This window comes from Elephas maximus, chromosome 18, assembly GCF_024166365.1.
Source record: "Elephas maximus indicus isolate mEleMax1 chromosome 18, mEleMax1 primary haplotype, whole genome shotgun sequence".
Taxonomy (NCBI): domain Eukaryota; kingdom Metazoa; phylum Chordata; class Mammalia; order Proboscidea; family Elephantidae; genus Elephas; species Elephas maximus.
Genome location: NC_064836.1, coordinates 73,600,623 through 73,626,037, shown reverse-complemented (window position 1 = coordinate 73,626,037; position 25,415 = coordinate 73,600,623). Strand labels below are relative to the sequence as shown.

Below are 25,415 nucleotides of genomic sequence, written 5' to 3'. Positions count from 1 at the left end.
AGGCCGCATCGTGGAGCTCTGCGTTCGTCTGTGGAACAATGTTGAGTCACTGAAATATTTTTAAGCACTAAAATAACATGTATATTTGCATCTTTAGAAAATCACTCTGGATGTGATATAAAGAACTGGTTGCAGGAAGAGGCCAGTCCTGGTGTTTTCTTATGTCACAGTATTCAGCACATTTTTGCTAATTGTTTGTTTAAATAATTTATTTGTTTAAAGTAGAAACTTCCTTAAGACAGAGACGATGTCTTTCTTTTTCCTTACTGTGTTCCTAGGCCTATGCTCAATAATTACTGAATGAAACAATAAACGAATGAATGAACACACGAATAAAGAGCAATTAGGATGTTATTGTAAGATTCCCCAAAGAGAATACGGAGGCCTTGACAAGAATAGCGGCAGTGGACATAAAGATAATTGAACAGATCTAAGAGATATTTAAGGAGTAAGATTGACAGGCCATCCAGATGAGGTGTGAAAGCGATGGTGAGAAAGTTAAGAAGAGGCAAGGACATACCTAGTTTCTTAGCTCACGAAACTGGTATGATAGTGATACCTCTCTCAGCTCCTTAGCCATCTAACTTTTATTTCCTATAATGCTCCCACCCCCAACTTTATTCTCTTCATCATTTTTACTCAAATCCTCTTTTAGCTTCCCAGCACATTCCCTCTTTAGATAGCAAGCTATTTCTCTTGAGCGCTATAAAATCAGATTTAAAACTTTCACTTCCAAAGATTTAAACAATGACAAGTATGATGAAAAGTCAGGGAAGAGTTTAGAAGCAGAGGTAAGAAGAGAAAACACAGCTGAAGCTCAAATGAGAGTAAATTGTTGCTGTGTTAGGTGCTGGAGAGTTGCTTCCAACTCATAGCAACGCTGTGTACCACAGAACGAAACATTGCCCAGTCTTGAGCCACCCTCACAGACGTTGCTATGTTTGAATTCATTGTTGCAGCCACTGTGTCAAACCGTCTCACTGAGGGTCTTCCTCTTTTTGCTGACTCTCTACTTTACCAAGCATGATGTCCTTCTCCAGGGACCGGCCCCTCCCTAAGTGGCCATAATCATGAAAAATTACTATTGACAATGTATTACGTGGATGAAGATAATTCTCAAAGAATTACACCCTTTTTTTAAAAAAGATAGGACTTTTATGTCCCAGAATATGTATATATAAACCAAACTATGGTGACGTAGTGGTTAAGAGCTCTGCTGCTGACCAAAAGCTCAGCAGTTCAAATCCACCAACAGCTCCTTAGAAATACTATGGGGCAGTTCTACTCTATCCTATAGGGTTGCTATGAGTCAGAATCGACTTGATGGCAATGGGTTTGGTTTTGGTTATGTATGTGTACACACACACACACACACATACACACACACACACATAGAATATGAAGCACTATATGATAAGTTCCAAATGAAAGGTGTAAGGAATAAGATCTTCCAGAACTCAGTTGATGGAAATATTCCTGTGTGCTGGTATACAGGCAACTTGAAGAAACGACTTGGGAAACTGCAGACATCCTAACTCTCCTCTCAGTAGCACTTTGGATTCCTGTTAACGGCTGTGTCAATACTTGTCTAGTGGGCTTTCCACGAGAACAATGTGATGCACTCCAAGTTGAGGGTTGCTACTCCAACCTGCAGCTGGCCATATTCCTGAGCAACCATTGCTAATACCCAGCAGCTGAATGCATTTGGATTCATATTCAAAAATATTCACAGTGCCAAATGTGAGAAACACTGATATTCATGCCACTCAGCAAATGAGAAAGTTGGTTATTTAATTTTCCCAGCCCTTGGACTCTCAGCACCCTCAAACCCTCTTTGCCAAAAAAGCAATACCTGAAGAATTCACATAAAATCAAACCATTTCATCAAGTGCTAGACCATCAGCATTAAGATTTCTCTCTCTGTTTGGCATGTTCATCTTACTGAAAATACCAGAACAACAAGCAGTTGTGTTCCTGGCTCCTGGGAAAATAAAAAGCAGAAGAATCCTAATGGTCTTAACATAATCTATCCACTCTGGCTAATCTAAGGTGTCATAGGAGAAGAGAATAAAGAAAAATGAGAGAGGTGAAAGCATTACAAAAAAAAAAAAGAAATGACAAAATGATAGGTGGTAACAGTAGTCAAGAACAAAAGTTTAAACAGAGGAGAATCAAGGTACCTAAGAAATAACATATACATGCTAGATACCTCTTTTCCATGTGAAACGTGTGTGTGTGTTGTGTGTGTGTAGTTTGTGGTATTTTTTAGTGTTCATGGAGAAATAGTCAGAAGTTTTTTTATTTCTACCAAAGATATACTCCAGATTAAATATACATAGAAGAAAGGGAAACTAAACATGCCTTTTAAATGAGAAGAATTCCAGAAGGGATACGAGAGGGAGAGCAGCAAAAATGAAGAAATCAAAAACTAATCTGGAATTGATGTGGGACTGAGAAAGGAGGATACAAATAAGTGATATTGGAAAAATTCAAATGGCCTGAAGTGAAACAGAATGAAAAATTTAGGGAATGTAGGAATTCAACAGAAAAAAGTGAGATGTAGTAACTAGATGGAGCTGAGGTCTCTAATGTCTAGAGATCTTGCTATATTTTACTGTTTTTTTCCATGGTCAAAGATATTTTGTAAAATCAAAATGAATAAGCTCCATAGACACCACCAAACTCCCTGAAGGACCAGATTACCAGGCTGAAGGCTGTGGGGACCATGGTCTCAGGCAACATCTAGCTCAATTGGCATAACCTAGTTTACAAAGAAAATATTCTACATTCTACTTTGGTGAGCAGCCGCCTGGGGTCTTAAAAGACTGTGAGCAGCCATCTAAGATACTCCACTGGTCTCACCCCATCCGGAGCAAGGGAGAATGAAGAAAACCAAAGACACAAGGGAAAGATTAGTCCAGAGGACTAATGGACCACAACTACCACAGCCCCCACTAGACTGAGTCCAGCACAATTAGATGGTGCCCAGCTACCACCACTGACTGCTCTGACAAGATCACAATACTGGGTCCTGGACAGAGGTGGAGAAAAACATAGAACAAAATTCTAATCACAAAAAAAGACTAGACTTACTGGCCTAACAGACACTGGAGAAACCCCGAGAGTACAGCCCTGGGACATCCTTTTGGTTCAGTAATGAATTCACTCCTGAGGTTTTACCCTTCAGCCAAAGCTTAGACAGGCCCATAAAACAAAATGAGACTAAAAGGGCACACCAGCCCAGGGGCAAGGACTAGAAGGCGGGAGGGGACAGGAAAGCTAGTAATAGGGAACCCAAGGCCAAGAAAAGAGAGTGTTGACATGTTGTGGGGTTGGTAACCAATGTCACAAAACAGTACTTGTACTAATTGTTTAATGAGAAGCTAGTTTGTTCTGTAAACCTTCATGTAAAGTATAATAATTAAAAAAAAAATGAGTAGGGAACCTTAATGAGACAAAGATAGGAATTTAAGCCATCCTCCATAAGAGGCTGCCATCCAAGCCCTGCTACCATTATGGAAGCTTATGGAGGTCTCCCACCCCCATAGCCACCTACTACCACTAGTTGCTGACTCTGACTCACGGTGACCCCGTGTGTGTCAGAGTAGAACTGTGCTCCATAGGGTTTTCAACAGGTGATTTTTCAGAAGTAGATCACAGGACTTTCTTTTGAACACCCTCTGGTAGACTCGAACCTCCAACCTTTTGGCTACCGGGTAAGCTTGATGACTTTACCTCCCAGGGATTTCATAGCCACTTAGAAAATGGGTCTTTAGAGCAGGATGTGGTGGATGGAGATAGGACCAGCCAGCTGAGTGGAGACGCATGGGGGAAAGTGTGTCTTGATTCAGTTTCCAAAGCACACTTAACCCAAAACAACACACATCAGCGTAAAACTGTCTTTGCATTGTAAATAAAATAAATGAAGAGAGAAAAATCAGCAAGCTTCTCACTCTCTGATTTTTGAATGGCAAAGAAACCTTGTGTTCAGCTTTCTTAAAAGCTATAAAACATGTAATTAACAATAAACCCATTAGAAAAATAGTTGATTTCCACACCAAAGTTATATTGAATAGGTGTGGTGGGGTATGATAAAGATGACCAAACTTGAGTTTGAATTCCAGCTGTTCCCTTGCTCATTCACTGTGTGATTTTGGGTGATTATTTAACTTATGCGAGCCTTTGTTTCCTATTTTGCAAAATGAAAACAGTAATACTTTTAGCACATGGATAAAAATAATTTGTTCATTTAGTAAACACTTACAGACATCTTTCATGTGCCAACTACTGTCAAAAGTATTGGTGGTTGAGCAGTGAACAAGCAGCAATAGTTCCTAACTTCATGAAACATTCTAGTATAAAATACAACGCAAAGACGTTCAATAAATTGCAACTCTCATTTTGTTTGTTAAAGGAATAAGAAATGCACTCAGGGTAACAGGGGAGAAAATCCCACATACTCACCCTAAACATCACCTCAATAGGTGGGTCTTCACTAAGTGGAAAACATTTAAGGATGATTGGCCATAAAATGTACTGTTTTGACACATGTGCACAGACAAGTTTGACAGAGTAAGAGAGCTAGCTGATGAAAGACGTAGACGAGAAAAACGTGTCTGGGTTTATATATGTGCACGTGGCTTCTGTAAAAACCCACCCCAGCTGCCCCATTACATATTCAACAAGATTTCCGAAATTAAAGAAGCAGGTACATGTTGTGTTAGGGCTTCCCTGCGGACTCACTGTGAGTATCCAGAAACTCTTTCATTTAGTAAAAACAGAATCGAATTCCTCTCTGGGCTGGTGAATAGGTAGAATTATTTAGCTCATTGAAGTCGCAGAAAATTGACTTATTCGAAAAGGCTCTCACTGTCCATGTTCCTCACAGTGCTCCATCTAGGGAAAATTCTTCTCTTACAGCACAACTAAAGGAGCTGCCAGAAACAAGAGCTTGGAATTGAAGACAGTCTTCCTTCTCTTTTCCGAACTCTCTGGCATTTAACTCCAGCTTCTTGGGATTCTGGTTTGTCGATAGGCAATGCCCCAGACTAATTACCTCACTAAGAAGAGGAGCCTTTGCAGAAAGCCTGTGTAAATGCTGCAAAGCTTGCTTTCTTCTTTTCCAAGATTCTGTTTAGTGGCTGCTATTACAGTGAGAGCTCTGTTGAGCTGGCCTCAAGTTCTAGAGGCCATCTCTAAGCTGATGAATTAGAGGAGCTCCCGAGGAAGCATTGCTCAATGTTGGAGAAGTTAAAAATGCTCTTAGTCTAGAAATCTCCTGGACAGCCCTCTTATCTCTGTGCAGGCTAGCAATAGCAACAGCTTGAGTGGGATTTCTCACCAAGACCAAGAGCAGGCAAGAATTTCCATGGTATGCTGAAGAGCTGCAATGTAGAAAGTTTAGAGATAAAAGGATGAATACCACTTCTCTATGAAAATGAAATAAAGAAAGTGGTCAAATGGTGTGAAGGAGGCAAGAAAATGAGGAGAGGTCTTTATAGGAATGGGTTTCTGCAATAACCGAGAAACTCTCCTGTCTGATATTGCAGAAAAGAAGCTATTCGATGACCACCTTTCCATTTAATTCGGTAAATGATATACCAAAAAGAGTGTCGTGGTCAATTTTATTGGAGTTACAGGTGGTTTTTGTTTTCTTATTTTGCCTTTTGATATTTTGTCTTTTTGCTGAAATTCTGATATATAGATTAGCCATTGTCCACTTGATTCCAACTCATAGCTACCCTACAGGACAGAGTAGAACTGTCCCATAGGGTTTCCGAGGAGCAGCTGGTAGATTCAAACTTCTGACCTTTTGGTTAGCAGCCATAGCACTTAACCACTGGGCCACCAGGGCTTTAATGTATCAAACCAAAAAACCAAAAAAAAACCCAAACCCACTGCCATCAAGTCGATTCTGACTCATAGCGACACTATAGGACAGAGTAGAACTGCCCCACAGAGCTTCCAAGGAGCACCTGGCAGATTCGAACTGCCAGCCTCACGGTTAGCAGCTGTAGCACTTAACCACTATGCCACCAGGGTTTCCTTAATGTATACATCAGGTAATTAAATAAATATATTTTAAAATAAGACAACAAGGTAGACAGCATGGATTCACTCTGTTCGATGACCACATACCAGGCCTCTCTCCTCAGTCAACTTCTTGTGAAGCAATTCTTTACAATGAGCTCACTGAATCCACGTTAAGCTTAGGACCCTATTATCTCTACATACATGGGAAGCAGGACTGTGACGCACAGAAATTACCAAACTAGGATAATAAAAGGAGAGTGAATTATTTAGTCGAAAGGTAAGGGTTATGTCTTAGAACACAAAACCAAGAAGAAAAGCAGTCACCTGAACAAGAACTGAAAAGAGAAACTAGAACCAAAGTGTTTCTCTCAGTCTCTCTGGGTTTGTCTATCATCTCAGCCACTTCTTACATGTGCTTCACTCCCGCTTTCTGCAAAGAAGTTTCTTCCACTTTTCTGGTCACTTACTGGAAAATGGCCAGCCTATTCTATCTACCTGGTTCTGTTATGCCTTGGATTGGACCCAGGGGAAAAATCGGGAGGCTGTGGTGGTTTGAATCCAAACACTGGTCCCTGTCTATCATACTTGGATTGTTTTTCTGTGACAGTAAATTTTGCTCAGAGGCCTCCACTGGTGATAGCAAATGCCAGCTCTCTTGTCGGGTCCTGCTGCTCCATGATGTGTCAGCCTGAGAAGCAGACAGCCCAGTCTAGGCTGCTACTGCTAGGCTGTTATGGCTCAGCAAAAACTTGGAACTAGCGATTCATCCATTTCTGTTGTTCTGGGGCTAATAAGCCTGATAAGCCAAAAAAGCAAACCTGCTGCCATCAAGTCAATTCCAACTCATACCGCTCCCGTAAGGTTTCCGAGGCTGTAAATCCCTGTGGGAGCAAACTGCCACGTCTTTCTCCTGCAGAGCTGCTGGTGGTTTCAAGCCGCCAACCCTTCAGTTAGCAGTCGATCGCTTTAAATATAAATATAAAATGTATATGGGGTCCTGGTGGCGTAGTGGTTAAGCGTTAGGTTGCTAACCAAAACGTCTGGAGTTCACATCTATCAGCCGCTCCTTGGAAACCCTATGGGGCAATTCTGCTTTGTCCTATAGGGTCCCTATGAGTTGGAATCGACTCAACGGCAAACACATATATATACACACACATACACACATATATGTATATATATCTATCTACAGATAGGTAGATAGATTGTAGGTCCCTCGGTGGCACAAATGGTTTTCGCTTGTCTACTGACCTAAAGTTTCGTGGGTCAAACTCTCCAAGGCCTGGTGATCTGCTTCCATAAGATGACAACCAAGAAAACACTGTCAAACTGCTATACTCTGTAACACATGGGGTCACCACGTGTTGGAATTGACTCAACAGTAATGTGTTCGGTTATATATACTTTTTTTCTTCTTCGTGGTACAGTGGATGGACTACTCATGCACTTAGCTCATGCCAAACCCCTACTCGTGGTCTGTATCTGCTCTGTCCAACATCGCTGCCACCAGCTTTATGTGGCTATTGAGCACTTGAAATATGCCCAATCTGAGTTGACATTTTCTGTAAGTGTGAAATACGCACCAGATTTCAAAGACTTAATATGGCAAAAAGAATGGAAAATAACTCATTAATAATTTTATATCTTTATGTGCTGAAATGATAATATTTTGAGCATATTGGGTCAAATAAAATACATTGTTAAAATTCATTCTGCCTATTTCTCTTTGTTAATGTGAATCTTAGAAAATGTTAAATTATGCATACGGCTCACGTTATATTTCTACTGGACGGTACTGCTATAGATCCTACCCTCCCCTTGCTGACCCAATGTATCCACTTCTGCAATTACCCCTCCCTCTGCCCAGCTATATAGGTACATAGGTTTCTCCCACTCTCTTGGATTGGTCCATTAGCATACTTAACTTCCTTTCTTTTTTCTGCTATCTTTCCAAAATAACATCCTTTGACTTTTTCTGTGTTCCTTTATAACTCTTCAGCACCGAATTTCTGAGATTTGTCTGTCTATAATTACTGTCTCCATTTATCTCCTCTTATTCTTTTCTAAAGAGCACTCAGGATGAGCTTAAGTCTCTATTAAGGCAAGTTACGTATCTATCTTGACTAAACTTACAGTCAGTTCTTTTTTCTCTTCTTGCTCAAACTTTTGGCAATATCTGACATGCTTGATCACTCACTCCTTGATTTTTTTGTTTTTTCCAATGCCATCTCTGACTGTATGGTTCTTCCTAGTATCTTTTACTGGCCTCTCTCCCTCTTCGTGACAATGAACTCGTTAGTGACTCAGCGTACAATCCTGGACACTCACGTATCTTCATTCACCTGGCTGCTCTCATCCAATCCTGCTCTTTAAATACTAAAAAAAAAAAAAAAAAACAGTGCCATCAAAGTCAAATGACTCCCTAAATTGTTTCTGTACCCAGAATGAATCCATGAACTCCAAACTTATAAATCCAATTGTGTGTTCAACCTTTACATTTGGGTTGCTAAGAGGTGCTTCAAGCCTTGCACAGTAAAACTCATTTTTTTTTTTTTATATCTACAAATCTCCTCCTTCATTTTTCTCATCTCAGTATGTAGCCACCAATATCGACCCAGATGCTCAGGCCACAAAACTAAAGGTTATCCTTCATTTTCCTCTCTCTGTCCCCCCCACATCCAATCCATTAGTAAGTTCTGTCCATTCTCCTGGACTCTTTTTGTATCCTCACTGCAGCTCAAGAAACTCTCATGTCCCCTGGAATTACTGCAAAACCTATTTCTTCCCTCTCTTCACTTCAATCCCTCCTCCTCAAATGATGTATGGTTTCCTTTAAAAAAATTATAGTGATTAGTATATATGTATGTAGCAAAACATTTGTCATTTCAACCGTATTCACTTGTGCAATTCAGTGACATTAATTACGTTCATCATGTTGGTCAACCGTCACACTTATCCGTTTCCAGATTTTTCCATCACCCTTAATAGAAGCCAAGTGGCCCCTAAGCTTGAAGTCTCTTTTCTCTTTCGCCTGCAGCCCCACCTGCCTCTGGTAACCATTAATAAATGTTTGTCTTATACACATGCTTATTCTAGCTATTTCACGTAAGTGGGATCATACAATATTTGTCCTTTTGTGACTGACTTATTTCACTCAGCATGATGTTTTCAAAGTTTGCCCATTTTGTAGCATGTATCCGGAGTTCATTTCTTTTCATGGATGGATAACATTCTATTCTATGTAAACACTACTTTAAAAAAAAAAAAAATCCATTCATCTGTTCATGTACATTTGGGCTACTTCTACCTTTTGGCTATTATGAATAGTGCTGCAATGAACATTTTTGTGCAAGTATCTGCTTGCATTTCTGCTTTCACTTCTGTTGCATATGTACCTAGTAGTGGAATTGTTGGATCATGTAGTAATTCTACATTTAACTTTTTGAGGAACAGGTGAACTGTTTTCCACAGTGGCTATGCCATTTTACATTCCCACCAGCAATGGATGAGTATTCCTGTTCCTTCACATCCTCGCCAAAACCTATAGTTTTGGGGTTTTGTTTTGTTTTATTTTTGTTTATGGACATCATTTTGGGGTTTTGTTTTTATTTATGGCCATCCTAGTGGGTGTGAAATTATATCTCATTGTGGTTTTGATTTTCATTTCCCGAATGACTGATGATGTTAGTTATTAATATGCTTCCTGGCCATTTGTATTTCTTCAGTGAAATGTCTATTGAAGTTCTTCACCCATTTTTTGATTGGGTTGTTTGCCTTTTTGTTGTTAAGTTGCATTAGTTCTTGATATACTCTGGATATTAAACGGTTAAGGCTCAAATGAATTCATATCACTCCTCTGCTTACAAATCTTTAAAACCTTTGCAATCACAACTGAAATAAAATCTAAACACCTTAGCATGGCCTGTAAGGCTCTATATGATCAGACTTCTGTAATCACTCTGATCTAATCTCCCACTGTGTGTGCCATCATTTGCTGAGTTCCAGTTTTACTGAACTCTCTCTCTTGTCCCTTGAGCACCCACTTGCTGTTCCTTCTCCTTACAGTGCTCTTTCCCCTGATCTAGTCACAGTTGGCCTTTTCTTATCATCGGGTCTCAGCTCTCAGCTCTGTTATCACACTGCAGGAGAGAACTTCCACCCCAGATAAAATGTTGTCTATCCACTCCCGCAGTCACTTTCTATTCCATTATTCTATTCTATTCTCTTCATTGAATATATAAGACTCCAGAATATGTTAAGATATTTCTGTTTTATCTCTCTTCCATTAGAATATAAGTTTTGTGGCAAGGAACTTTGTTTTATTCATATTGCATCCTCTATGCGCAGAAGAGTGCCAAGAACACTTGAAAAACTGAAAAGAAGGTTGATGAACAAAGGGATTAATAAACAAATGAATAGATTACACAATGAATTCAGGCAAGAAAATGATAAACCCTTCTAGAATTTGCTCCTATGTGGGGAATTCCACTTCCCTTAAGGTTCATATTACATTTTAACCCAGTTCATTGAAGATGTTCTACATTGAGGAACTTTATCAAGTTCATCCAGTATGAAATACGGACAGGATGAACATGAAATAGTCTAGTGCAATTGGGGTTCTTGATCACCCCTAGCTTCTCCCTCATATCCACATTTCAACAGGCAGATCTCACTTTTGGCTGCAGTGTGTCGGCCATAGATGTGAAATGGCACGAAATTCAGCAGCTGCAATTTCACAAAGCACTAACTAATTTCTTGAACTGTACTTCAGCATTTCCAGAAAACAGGCAGCTCTATACTCTTCTTTTGGGGGCTTGCAAATTCTCTTTCCTTCAAAACTGGAAGAATGGACGCAGCCATTCCTCAGTTTCTGTGTGTGTCGAGAAAATACAGGCGGCAGTTTATTAATTGTTTTACCATTATAATGAGTCTGACTCCATTGTTTTGATGTTTGAACGCTGACAGCTTTTAAGCCCCACCCTTCTCTTTTACCTTTGCACCTTACATCTAAGCAAGCTGACAAAAGAGCCTGAGTGCTCCCTCCTTCCAGCAGGAGATTCAAAACCGCAAAAGCCCCTACCCGATCTCAGAAAGAACGTTCATCTCAGTTCCACCTCTTATGGTTGTTTCTGTTGTTTGATGCCGACAAGTCAGTTTTGACTCATAGCTACCACACATGAGAGAGTAGAATTGCTCCATAGGGTTTTTTTTTTTTTAATCTTTACTTCACTGGATGGGTTCGAACTGCCAACATTTCACTTAGTAGCCAAGCACCTAACTGTTGTGCCACCAGGGCTCCTGGTCCCACTTCTTAGACACATTAAAAATTTTTCTTAAGGAAAGGAGACCTGCTTGACAAGCCTGCCTGCTCTTCCCAGAAACCTCAATTATGAGAGTAAGAAACCTTTCCATATCCTGCTCATGTGTGTGCAGCATCACCAACCTCAACGTCTGAATCAAATTTTGGATAGGGGTCCATCTGCCTCTGTTAGTGACCATAACAACCATTGTTAAGAAACACCACTCCCCTGCTTATCATAAAGGAATTCTCACTGTCCTTAATGCCTCACAATTTTTCCCAAGGGTCTATTTCTTACATCCTATCCTCACTGTCTGACAAATTTCTGTCAAGGTCCCATTGGGTAGCAACACACAAAATCTCACGTAGCTTAATTAAGCAAACAGGAAAATGTCTCAGAAAAATATCAGAAATGTAGCCAAGCTTCATGAAGAGTGGAACCATTTGCGACCCAAGATTACTTTATTTAACTCTCTAGATTTCTCTTTGCCAGTCTGTTTTAGCCTTCCCACTCTTTCAACAATATCTTTCTGATTCTTCGTGAACACAGCAGAGACTAGCTACATAGGCTCCCTGCTTTTTATCATCTCATATTCCAAATGCCAATAAAGACTAAATTAATTCTGAATCCAGATTCCAAGAATTAGAAGAGAAAGGTATTGTCCTAGTTTGGATCATGAACATGACCATGAGCCTGGTCCAATGGTGACATTATGGGGTCACCTGGCTTACCACCTACTTAGCAGTTGCCCTGGTTATAGATTTTCTGAGTAGAGGGCAAGTACAGGCTCTTTGGGAAGGTAATGTGAAAACAGAGGGATGATAAAGAGTAAAATTAATTATTTGCATGTCTGGTACAATACTAGAAATGGAGGGAAACCTAATTTTATCAACTGCCCACTGCTTGCCTAGAACACTTCAATAGTCAAATACCACAGATTTCATAGTTCTACTTTCTAGTTGAATCCCCAGTGGCGAGAACTGTGTGTTATGTATGGGAGTCCAATGAATATTGGTTTCACAAATGAATGAATGAATAAAAAAAGTCACTCAATAGATAATGCACAAATAACTACAAAATAGAATATTATAAGGCAGAAGTGAAGAGGGACAATCATGGCGGTGTGTCTTAAAGAATGGATAGACATGTAATTGATAGTGGCTTCTGAGAACAGAATCTTGCAGATACACCATATATAAGATACATGTTCAGAGTATGTAAATAATCATTGAACACTTAAATAGGCAATCTAGATGTTATTCATTAGGGAATAGGGAACGATTGTGAGAGTTAATGAAATTTATACTATTACAATTGCCTCCTAATTGTTCTCTCAGACGTCATACTCATCTCTCCAATCTGCTAGGAATGTCACTATAATGATGGTTATAGATATGTTGGAAATGGCAAGACACCCAAATGGGATGTGGATGATGCTAGTGATAAAATTTCACATTAATGGCACTAATACTTCCCATCTGTACAGCTTTTGAACTTTATCTGCAATGCTTTCATCTCTTTCTCTTTTTACCTTAAGCATAAGATTACTAATAGAAAGTCTGTACCCTACATTAGTAGGTGAAGAAATGGCATTGCACTTTCGTTAACAAAGCAGAGATATTTGCAGCTGCATTTATAATTGGGCTGCCCTGAGAGAGCTCAGATAAGTTGTGGGTTTGGGGGGTATTTATATATATCACAGAGGAAGATAAAATGAACAGCCTAGATTATTTGCTCTTCAAACAAATGAGAATATGATAAACCAATACTTAGAGATGTGCCTGCCTCTTAAAAAGGTAGCTCAGATGTTTGAAAGCTATTTAATATACTAGTAATGTTGTACGGTTTGAAAAGACATATGAAAATGAAGTACATTGCCCTTGATTCCTCTATTTACAGCAGTGAACCTATCTAGGTTTTGAATAACACAATTCATTAAATTCACATCTCTAAAGCTGAGTTCCTTTATTTATACTTGTTAAACACTTTGCACTTACTGCATTTTCAGGAAAACTTTACTTATATTATTCCATTTTATCTTTACAATCATCCTGTAGAGAATGTAAGTTTGGCAAAAATATAGCATTCAACCACAAAACATCAGGCATTATGGAAACAAGTTTTAAAAATACATTCTTTGACCGTAAGTTCTTTTTGGAGAAAACAGCCATGTCATCAGAAAATTGTCAGAGAATTAGAATTAAACTAGAAGTAAGTAGAGAATGTTCTGGGAGCCAAGGAGGGTCTCATTTGGTGAAGCAGGTGATGTGTGGCCTGTTTCTTGAAGGATAAAAACACGGCATCTATGCCAAGAGAACAAGAAAGGCTCCCAGGAAGGAGAGAGCATCAAAGAGCCTGGCGCAAATATTTTACCCATTTTACAAATAATCTGTAGATAGACTGAACTGTATAGTAAATCCAGAACTGTTGCTATTAGCTGCTCTCAAGTTGGCCCCTGACTCATGGCTATCCCGTCCACAGTGGAATGAAATGCTTCCCAGTCCTGCACCATCCCCATGATCAGTTGCAAACCAGACTGTTGTGATCCATAGGATTTTAATTGGCTGATCTTTCAGAAGTAGATCACCAGCTATTTCTTCCTAGTCCATCTTAGTCTGGAAGCTCCACTGAAACCTGTTCAGCATCCTAGCAACACACAAGTCCACTAACAGATGGTGGTGGCTGCACTTGAGAGGCATTGAAAAGGAATCACACCTGGGTCTCTTGAGTGGAAGGCAAGAAATTTACCACTGAACCATCATTGTCTTCAAATCCAGGACTAGAAGCCATATTTCCTCTATTTTGGTCCACACATTTTCAACTCTTACACTATATTGCTTACACAAAGGTTGTGATTATGCTATAGGAAACAAACTGAAAACTGAAATTATCTGGTGACTCTAGCCTAGAGTTGTTGGGTGTCTTTAAGTTGATTCCAACTTAAAGTAACCCTATAGACTCTGCCTATAAAAAAAAAAAATAGAGTTCATTAAATTCTGTACTGAAAATAAATTCTAGAATTTTGCATGTTATATTATTGTCAGTAAAAAATAATAATTACATACTTGTGGACTTCATAACATTTTAGTATCTGGCTTAGTATATAAGCACTCTATGTGGATTAATCTCACAAAAATACTGAGGCATGTATATTATCTTCATTTTATTGGTGTTAAGATAGAACCACAGAAGGGTTAAGAAGCTTGTCCAGGACTGCACAGCTAATAGACAGCTGGGTTGGCATTTAAATTCAGGCTATTTAATCCAGCATCTGTGCAATTTGCCATCACACAATGCCTCAACTTAACATTGTTATAATTAGCTTTGTAAAAGGAACAGAAAATAAGCTGATTTTTTTAAATGGCATATAATTTTTGTCTTTTGCATGCATGTTTTATTGTCAGCTAATAATGCAAGTGTGTTGGTGTTTGAAAGGGGTTGCTGTAGTAATAATCCCTGAAATAAAAGAAAACAAATTTCTTGTTCCCAAAGGTAAGGGAGCACTGTATACTCATAAAATTAGATTACAAATGAGCAACATTGAGAACAAACTTAGTAAAATTATTGAATAAGAGAGAAATTCTTTGAACATCCAGAAAAAATATATATAAGCTATTTATAAGGATCAGAGTGACCAATAAAAATGTTTTTAAGGAAAGAAAATGTGAATCAAAACTTTTATATCCAGCCAAACTGTCCTTCAAGCATAAAGACCACAGGCAGTAATTAACATGCAAGATCTCAAGAATTTTGATCTAGTGCTCACTTCAGCAGCACATGTACTAAAGTTGGAATGATACAGAGATTAGCACAGCCCTTGAGCAATGCCATATGTTTTTATGAGTGGATAAATAGATATGTATGCTGAATAGGTGTGGGAGGGTGTCTTAATTATCTAGTACTGCTATAACAGAAATACCACAAGTGGAAGCTTTTAGCAAACAGAAATTTATTCTCTCACAGTCTAGGAGGCTAGAAGTCTAAATTCAGGGCACCAGCTCCAAGCAAGTCTTTTTCTGTCAGTTCTGGGGGAAGATCCTTGTCATCAATCTTCCCCTGAACCTAGAAGTTTCTCAGCAGAGGGACACCAGGTCCAAAAGATGCACTCTGCTCCTGGCTCTCCTTTCTTGGTGTTGTGAGTTCCCTCTTCTCTTTGCTTAATTCACTCTTTTATATCTCAAAAGAGATTGACTCAAGATACAACATAATCCTATAGATTGAGTTCTGCCCCATTAACATAACTGCTTCTAATCCTGCCTCATTAACATCATAAACCAAAACCAAACCCATTGCTGTCTAGCCAATTCAGGCTTATAGCAACCCTACAGGACAGAGTAGAGCTGCCCCACAGGGTTTCCAAGGAGTGGCTAGTGGATTCCAGCTGCTGACCTTTTGGTTAGCAACTGAGCTCTTAAGTGCTCCTTAACGTCATAGAGGTTAGGATTTACAACACATAGAATAATTACATCAGCTCACAAAATGGAGGACAACCACATAAGTTTGGGAATCATGGCCTAGCCAAGTTGACACACATTTTGGGAGGACACAATTCAATTCATAACAGAGGACATATGTGAACACAGCCATGTGGGTATATAGGTTTGGCTGTGGATATTTCTACATACATATTTGTATATGCAGCATGTATATTCATATATATAGTAGAGCACATGGGGGCACAGTCATGAAAACTCCCTAGATGTAACCAAACACCTCACCAGACTGAGTTACTGGGCTTAAAAACTAAGGACCATAGTCTTGAAGGACATCTAGGTCAACTGGCATAACAGAGTTCATAAAAACAATGCTCTACATCCTATTTGATGAGTAGCATCTGGGATCTTAAAAACTTGCTAAGGGCCATCTAAAGTACAACTATTGGTCTCATTCAGTCTGGAGCAAAGAAGAGTGAAGAAAACCAAAGACTAAAGAAAACAATTAGTCCAAAGGACTACTGGATCACAAGAACCACAGCCTCCACTATCCTGAGACCAGAAGAACTAGACGATGCCCGGCTACCTCTACTGACTACTCTAATCAGGATCATAAGGTCCCAGTTAGAGTGGGGAAAAAAAAAAAGTAGAACAAAATTCATATTTATAAAAAAGACTAGATTTCTAGTCTTAGAGAGACTGGAGGAACACCCTAGACTATGGCTCTTAGACACCCTTCTAACTTGGAAATGGAGCCATTCCCAGAGATCATCTTTCAGCCAAATAATAGACAGGCCTGTAAATAAACAATAATACATGTGAGGAAGGTGGTCCTTAGAACAATTATCTACATGAGACTGAAAGGACAACATCTGCCCAAAAGCAAAGACGGGAAGGCAGGAAGGGGCAGGAAAACCAGACGAATGAAAATGGTGAACTCGCTGGTAATAGGGAGAGTGCTGACACATTGTGGGGACTGTAACCAATATCATAGAACAATTTGTATATAAGCTATTGAATGGGAAACTAACTTGCTCTGTAAACTTTCACCTAAAGCACAAAAGAAGAAAAAGAGAGAGAGAAAAGCTCGGGGAAAAAAAAAGAATGTTGATTAATGAGTCTTTCCTGAAAAGAGTTTCTTTGTTTTAAGTAAATGGATTTACAACAACTGGAACGACCTTTGGAAAACAATAAAATTGGGTCCACAGCTTATACCTTACAGTAAGATAAATTCCAAATTGATCAGAGATCTAAATGTAAAAAATAAAGTAAGGAAGTAATAGAAGGAAAAAAAAAATGATGCATTCCTTTTATCCTGAAATTGGGAAAGTGTTCCTTCAAAATTCATAAGCAATTTTTTAAATGGATCAATTCAACTACATGAATTTTAAAAACTTTTGCATGAAAAATTACCATAAACAAAGACAAAAGAGAAACCAGAAAAAGGGTTTTTACAAATTACAGCAAAGAAAAAGTCTGATATTTCTAATAGGCAAAGAGATCCTAAAAATTGAAAAAAACAAGAACAATACCCTGATAGAAAAGTGGGCAAAAAAACATAAACGCACAACTGGTATAAGAAACAAAAATAACTTAAACATATGAAAAGATTTTCAAATTCCTTCACAACAAAGGACATGCAAGTCAAAATTACAAAGATATATTTTTTCTTTTTTAGCAGATTGTCAAAAACCCAAAGTTGATGTCCAAACTGTAGTAGTCACTGTCATAAAATGTCTGTAAAAATGCAGAATGATGTGGTGTCTCTGAAGGGAAAAGCTGGCAATGTCTAGCAAAATTACACATGCATCTACTCCTTAAATGGAAGGATAAAGGCTGTCACCAGCGCCCTGGTCAACCGTAGCACTTCTAACAGTGCCTCCTACCTGTCAAAAAAGTCTGCTGCAATTGAGCTGATTCCAACTCATAGCGACCCTATAAGACAGAGCAGAACTGCCTCATAGGGTTTCCAAGCAGCAGCTGGTGGATTCAAACTGTCACCCTTTTGGTTAGCCATAAGCAGTAGAAGATTCATTTAACTTCTATTTACAAGAAATACTGGGAAAAGAACAAGTTAAATTATAGCACAAAGAAGTAAAAGACAAATTCAGAATATAAGACAGTCTATAAATGACTGGTTTGATGTCTGCAGCGTTCAATAACAGAAAAATAAATAAAGTGGAGGTGGAATGGAGTGCTCTAGATTAAGACTTAAGAAGTGTAGCCATCAAAGGTCATATGCGGATCCTTTTGGAATCCTGACTTTAACAAACCAACTGTAAAAAGAAACAACTGGAGACATTTGATTATGGACCACATATGGGATGATACTAAGGTCTCGTTGTTAATTTTGTTAAGTGAGAGAATGGCATTGTGGTTATGTAGGAAAATGTTCACGTATTTTAGAATTGAATAAAAAAGTCATGTCAAATAAATTCACAAGGTATCCAGGATTAACTTTAAAACTTTAGCAAAGGAAAAAATTTTTTAAAAAGTGATTTAATCAATGGAACAAAATATTGCTAATTACAGAATCTGAGTGGTTGGTAAATGTGGTGTCATTATACTACTAGATCTCCTCTTTGTAAAGTTTGATAAATTTTCATAATAAAATTTTGAAAGATAGTGGTAAATATTTGGCAAATCTCCTAAAAGGAAGGGACAATTTTCTAAGCTGAGGAGCAATAAAAGTAATTGATGAAAAGATCAACCGATTTGACTACGTAAAAATTTAAAATTTAACTAGGTTTTTAAAATGCACCTCTCCAAACAAATTAAAACCAAAAAATGAAGAAACAAGCAACAACAACAGCAACAAAAAAAAAAAAAATCTATTGCCATTGAGTCAATTCAGACTCATAGCGACCCTGTAAGACAGAGTAGAACTGTGCTGTAGGGTTTCCAAGGAGCGCCTGCTGGGATTCAAGCTGCTGGCATTCTGTCTAGTAGCCAAACTCGTAACCACTGCAACACCAGGGCTCCCTAAACAGACTAGGTGTCTGAAAAACATACCTACAAAGGTCCAGAATATTAATTATACAAAGAGATTGTGCACACTGTTGAGAAAAATCCTGCGATTACAAGAGTTCACAAAAATAAAAATACCACAATTAGCCAAACAAAGGAATAGCTCAATTTAGTAAATTACTAAGACTCTATTCTAAGGAACTAATACACAGTATGAAAGTGTATGCATGCATTAAAATATTTATTGCATTTCGTTTGTAATAGAAAGAGAGAGAAAGGGAGGGAAGGAGGGAGGAAAAGAAGAAGAGTAGAAAAGAAGAAAAGGGAAGATGGAATCAACTACCTTATCCAACAATAGGAAAGAGGTTATAATCAACCCCCCAGTGAAAAGACATGTAGTCATTAATAAGGATAGCTATGTAAATAAAGGAAAATGCAAATTTATCAATAAGTCTTTCAATAAATATTTCTGGGCCACTTAGTATGTATCAGGAAATGCACTAGCCATTGAGGTTACAGTAGTGAACAAAAGCGACACCACTCTTGCCCTCAGGAGGTTTATCATCTCTTGGAAAAGGCAGTGAAATAACAAAGCCCTAAGTAAATGTGAATGCTGTAATCTCGAGTATGCAAAGAAGCAGAGGTACATGTGCTATGAAAGCTTATAAAAGGGACTTGACCAAAAAGGAAAATAAAGGAAAGCTTACATGAGAATAGGTTGATCTTTATAAACTCTGAAGGACGATCAATGTTAACTTGGTATCTTAGTCATCTAGAGCTGCTAGAACAGAAATACCACAAGGAGACAGCGTTAACAAAGAGAAGTTTATTCTCTCACAGCCTAGTAGGCTAGAAGTCTGAATTCGGGGCACCAGCTTCGGGGAAAGGCTTTGTCTTTCTGTCAGCTCTGGAGGAGCGTCCTTGTCATCAGTCTTCCCTTGGTCTGGGAGCATTTCAGTGGAGGAAACTCAGGTCCAAGGATGTGCTCTTTTCCCAGCGCTGCTTTCTTGGTGGTATGAGGTCCCGCTGCCTCTCAGCTCACTTCTCTCTTTTATATTTCAAGAGGTTGGCTTAAGACATTATTTAATCTTGTAGATCTCATCAATATAACTGACACTCATTACATCATAGTGATAGGATTTACAACATATAGGAAAATCACATAAAAAGGTGGATAATCATACAATACTCGGAATCGGGACCTAGCCAACTTGACAGATATTTTAGAGGGATGCAATTCAATCCATGACACTTGGTGACTACAGAAGGATAGAATGTTTCATCAGGGAGAAAGCAGGTGCAAAGGTCCTGTGGCTGGAGCAAGTATGGCCAATGTGAAAGGCTGAAAAAATGACCAGTGTGGCTGCAATCGAGAGAAAAGGGAAGAATGTGGTTCAAGGTGAGACTGGAGGAATGTGTGAGCCCCTCTCTCACAGGATTTGTCTTCATAACAAGATCAATAGAAAACTATTTAAATGTTTTTAAGGATAATATGATTAGATTCACATTTTTTAAAAGAACCTGCTAACTGCAGAATGGAGGTAGAACCAGAACATAGAACACTTAGGAAGATTTTGTTGAGGTTTAGGAAGAGGAAAGAGTAGCCTGGATTGGGATCCAAACCCATTGCCGTTGAGTCGATTCCAACTACCAGCAACCTTACAGGACAGAGTAGAACTGCCCCATACGGTTTCCGAGGCTGTAACTCTTTGCAGAAGCAGGCTGAGAGCACTGGTGGGTATGAACCACCAACTTTTCGGTTAGCAGCCGAGTGTTTACGCACTTCACCACCAGGGCTTCTTCTGGTATTAAAAAAATTAAAATTAAAAAAATGGAGAGAAATGACCAGGTGCAGAAAATATCTAAGACTTACTAATAAACTAGATTTTTTGATACAATGATAAGTGAAAGAGGCAAATGCAAAATTATAGACTCATTATGATACAACTAAACCTGAGGGAAATACAGGATGGAAATATATAAATTGTAGATAACATTCTCATTTTTCTATTTTCTAAGATAATAGAAATGTGGTTATATTATGCTTCTCCTTATTAAATAAAAATAATATTTTGGGGTAACCGCCACAAAATTACACTGTCAGGGTCATTCCTCCAGGGTAATTGAAATGTAACTATAGGCTTTGCTCAGATTTTGTGTAAAATTAGTGGAATTGAGAGAGGCCTGGCAGTAGGAATTACCTCTGACATTTAAATAGGCCACAGAGAATCTCTAGAGTCAAAGGGGGGCTCCAGAATACAAGGGTCTGCGAAGAAGCTGAAATCAGTCTTAACAAGCCTCCTTTGCTTATTTCCTTGGGAGAGGATTTTGATATGCAGGTAGGCAATAACACCTCTTTTACCTGAAGCAAGTTTTCTAAACCCTCTGAGCCTCAATTTCACTTATCACCTGTAAAATCAGGGTGTTAACAATTCTCCCTCTGTAGAATTATTGTCAGGAAAAATGAAAAAGGGAGGTGTGTGCCATTGTTCAGAACTGATTACAGTAGTAGTGATGGGGAGGGTAGTTTGTTATTGTTATTATTTCTCCTCCCGTTTAGTATGTCTCATACCTGTGTGTAATTAAAATAAAATGTTCTTCCACCCTATTTCTGGCTTAGATTGAAAGATATTGTTCATTTTACATAGAAGGCAAAATAGGTTTATTGGGATTTGAGGAATGAATGTTTGACAATTTAGTGTAATTCAGTAATTCCAGAACTGACTGTCTGGGCAAGATGAAAAATATTCCTTGCTACTAATAAATAGAATTTTCTGCTAGGATTTCATCTGAGCTTTCTTGAATGAAAATTGTTTGTTTGTTTTGTAACCCAAAAGGCAATTTGGGAAACAAAGTAAACGCCAGATCCTTGTGAAGTATTGTCCACATTATCTAGAGAGCCTTGAGAAGTCAAAGGTAAAGGAAACAGAGGGAGTGATCGGATGGCGAGTTGGTCAGCATGATCCTCAATCAATCTCAAGTTGCCTAGGGGGTGAGGACTATCATTTTCTACGTTACATTCACAAAATAGCATGTAAGCTGAATAAAAGTGTTCTTTACCAACAAATGATGCTTTATCCTCCTGGCTGCCCATCCGATAACGGACATATTGCACATTGCTTTCTCAGAAATGCATTTTGGATTCAAGGAACCTTCACTCTGAGAGTCCCGGCTTAGCCTATGTGTGCCATCTCCTATTGAGTTTGGATCTCAAGTAGGTTATTTTGTTCTGAGCCTCGATGCCTCATGTGTAAAATGAGGAGAGCAACCCTTTACTCACGGCGTTGCTGTAAGACTTAAACAACATAAAACGTTGAAAGCACTTACCATAAGGCCTCACAGACAGTATGAGGTTAACAAACGCTAGTTTCCTTTCCCCTTACTTAAATTTAATCTGTATAACCATTTTAAACAAGTGAAACAATACATAGAATAAAACATACAATTTCAGATCCTTTCTAATCTTGAATGTTATCTTTATGAGGGTGCAAGAATAGAAACTAGAGGATTATTTTTTAAAAGTGTATTACTTCAGTTAGGATATATATAATATGTAGACATGATTTGGAGACATATACAAAGCAGATTTGCTTGGCATCTGATGTATATTAAATCCAAAACTAAAACTACAAAAAGGCTTTCCAAGTTTACTGTTTCGTTATTCTGTCCTTGTATTCTTTGCTCAATCAAACTGTTTGTCTGAAAACCTCCTCCAGTATCATCCAGGAAAAAAAAACCTTTTGGAAAGAGTATTTTAATGAAAGCATTTGTGTCTCACCGCCTTACAGTGAGATGGATTGTGGAAAGGATAGATAAATATTGTTTGAACTGAGGGGATGAAAATTGAAACATTTTATGAGCTTATCAGTGTTTCACAGTCACTTCAACAATGAATTTCCCCAAATGTTACCTAAATATAAATCTTTAAATAAAGGTAAATTAGTATCCTTACTCTTCTTTTTAACAAGAAATTTTGGAGAAGTCGTCTTATAGTGTAGCTGTTCAAGAATATCTTGCTTCTCAGTGTCTGTAAATGTTTTGAAATAAGCAGGCAAAAATTATTTCCTGAGTTTTATAATACTAACAATGCTAGTTCATTTCAAAAAGGTTTTTTTCACATTTTTATCAAGATTTTCTCTGCCTGCCTAAGTATGTATATGTACTTAGAAGTAGGTTGCCATAATCTGCATAAGTGAAAAAATGTTTAATCTACAAATGCATTTTGCCTTGTAACCCTCTGGTGCCGAAAAAGTCCTGATAAATGACAACCTCCCATTGTTCCAAATACCAATTATAAAATACTGTCTGTCTATGCCAGCATTTAGTATTGATTTTTCAAATGGAAAAGAATCGGTAATAAGCACAGTAGAGTCTAGACAAGCTTTTAGACTCAGCAGTTGATTCAAGTAGAGAGGGCAGGCCAGAAGGGGTTTTAAACTACCTAGAAACTGCTTTGCAGTGTGAAGGGCTGGGTGTCCACCATTTGTTAGTAAACCCAGTTCTTATCATGAAACCTATCAAGCAACTGACATGCCATACTGGTTGTTTCATTGGTTTTGTGTGTGTGTGTGTGTGTTTAAACACTTTATAACCTAGTACTGTTTATCAAGAGGCACAATAGTTCAAGTCATTTCACGGAGCATTGGCCTCGGATCACCAGCAATCTTTTTTCTCTCTTGTATTACTCCGTACAGAGTGGGAACAAAGAGGATGGACTTGGACTACTGCTGGGGCTGAGAATCTCTTTTCTTCAAAAGGGCAGGTGGGAGGTTAGACTAATTGAATCATTTAGTGGCTGCATCTTTTTTAAGTGCTTTCCTGAGACAGGGGCCAAAATCTATATTAACACCTCAGTCCTTAGCAACTCAGTCTCTCAAGTCAGAGAGCACTCCCCACAAATCTTCAAGACTCAATACAGCTCACTAAATAAATAACAAGCACACATGAATTGTGGCAGTCTAATGGATAACGTTGGATCAGTACTAAGAAAAGGAGGAACTGGTCCCCAAGGCCAATTATAAAATGTCTCTTCTAATCCTGAGTCATTCACCTGGATCCTGTTTGACTGAGAGCGCAAAGGTGTTTCTTCCAAATGAGTCAATTGGCTTGAGAATATTAATTTGTCAAAGGCATTCTGAAAAAGAAAAGTGAAGGGTGTACTGTGCTACTCAAAACCCTCACTACACACATACACACACACACACACACATGCACACGCACCCTGCAGCACCTCCATATGCCTGTCTAGCACAGTAGGAGTGTCATATAGAACTAGGTACTTAAGGAACAGGTGAGACAGGCGTTACTGAACAACTAGTCATGGAAAATCTTCGGGTGCCTTCTTGATACTTGGTGTGAGAAAGGCTGCTTATTCTATATAATACTGATTTCCTCAAAATCAATGTTTTCTAACTTTAGGAAATTATTTGTCTCTATTTCCTACTTTGCTAGTTTCTAATCCAATTATGGCAGCTTCTCCCCCCCCACCCCGCCCCTTTTTGACCATGGTTGATTGCAAAGACTTACCTTGTTTTATATAATGAATCAGCAATTCATATGAATATATCAACAATGAAGCTTTTTTTTTTTTTTTTGAAACTTGGCCAAATTATTTTAAAATTCATAAAGAAGAATGAAAAGGTGAAGTTATGACAGAAAGCTCAGATAATAATAGTAATAATAACAGTAATAGCTATCACTTATTGCATTTACACTGTATACCAAGTCAGGTATTGAATTATGGATCTCACATATATTAAAGAACAGTAGGCACTGAACCAAACAATCAAACTTTGAAGCCTCAATAGCTCTAACAGCTTATCAGTCAGTCACACACTTTGATGGAGTATGGATTGGTTTAGGCGTATGAGAAAGCCCCTATGCCTATATGTTTCTCCACTCAAAAGATCTTGAAATTTTACTAATCAAGACCCATTCCTTGGATTCTCTCATTATTCCTTGGAAATATTTTAAGAACAACGTCCCCAGCTCTACTTCCCTATTGTACTCTCGATTTCCTTCTCTTTGCTAATTTCCCATATTTTCTTTTTCCTGATTCTCTCTTTGCCTTTCTACTTTTTTTTTTTTGTCTAAGTTAATGGCCCACACAGAATGTCCCTGGGCCTTCCACTTATATTCAAAGAAAATCCAGTCCACCATACATTCGAACTCTCTTCACAGAATTAAAAAAAAAAAAAAATTGGGGAGTTATAGGAGAAATTTTACCTTTGGTAAAAAATTGCTGTCTTAAATGGATGAAATTGATTAGAAGTATAACCCTATGAATTAATTGAAGGAGGATGGCATTGCCCAGATAAAAGTAGAATTGATGTTGGAGGTCTTAGAAGGAAAACCCTAGTTCTAGAGAGAGGAAGAAAGAAAGTCATGTAAGTAAAAAATATCTCTGGAAAGGGACATTATAGTACCTATATAAGACATTGGAGCCCTGGTAGCACAGTGGTTAAGAGCTTGGCTGCTAACCCAAAAGTCATCAGTTCAAATCCACCAGCCTCTCCTCAGAGCCTCCATGGGGCAGTTCTACTCTATCCTATAGGGTCACTATGAGTTGGAACAGATTCGATGGCAACAGGTTTTGATTTTTTTATATAAGATACTGACACACATTAGAAGATCTAAAGGGGAGGAGGAAAGGGGAGATATATATATGTGTGTGTGTGTGTGT

At 38.4% G+C, this 25,415-nt stretch overlaps 1 pseudogene; it reads left to right on the top strand.

Moving 5' to 3' along the window:
• Window positions 1–15,091: 15,091 nt before the first annotated feature.
• On the top strand, window positions 15,092–15,192 carry LOC126061858 (uncharacterized; annotated as a pseudogene).
• The last annotated feature ends 10,223 nt before the right edge of the window (window positions 15,193–25,415 follow it).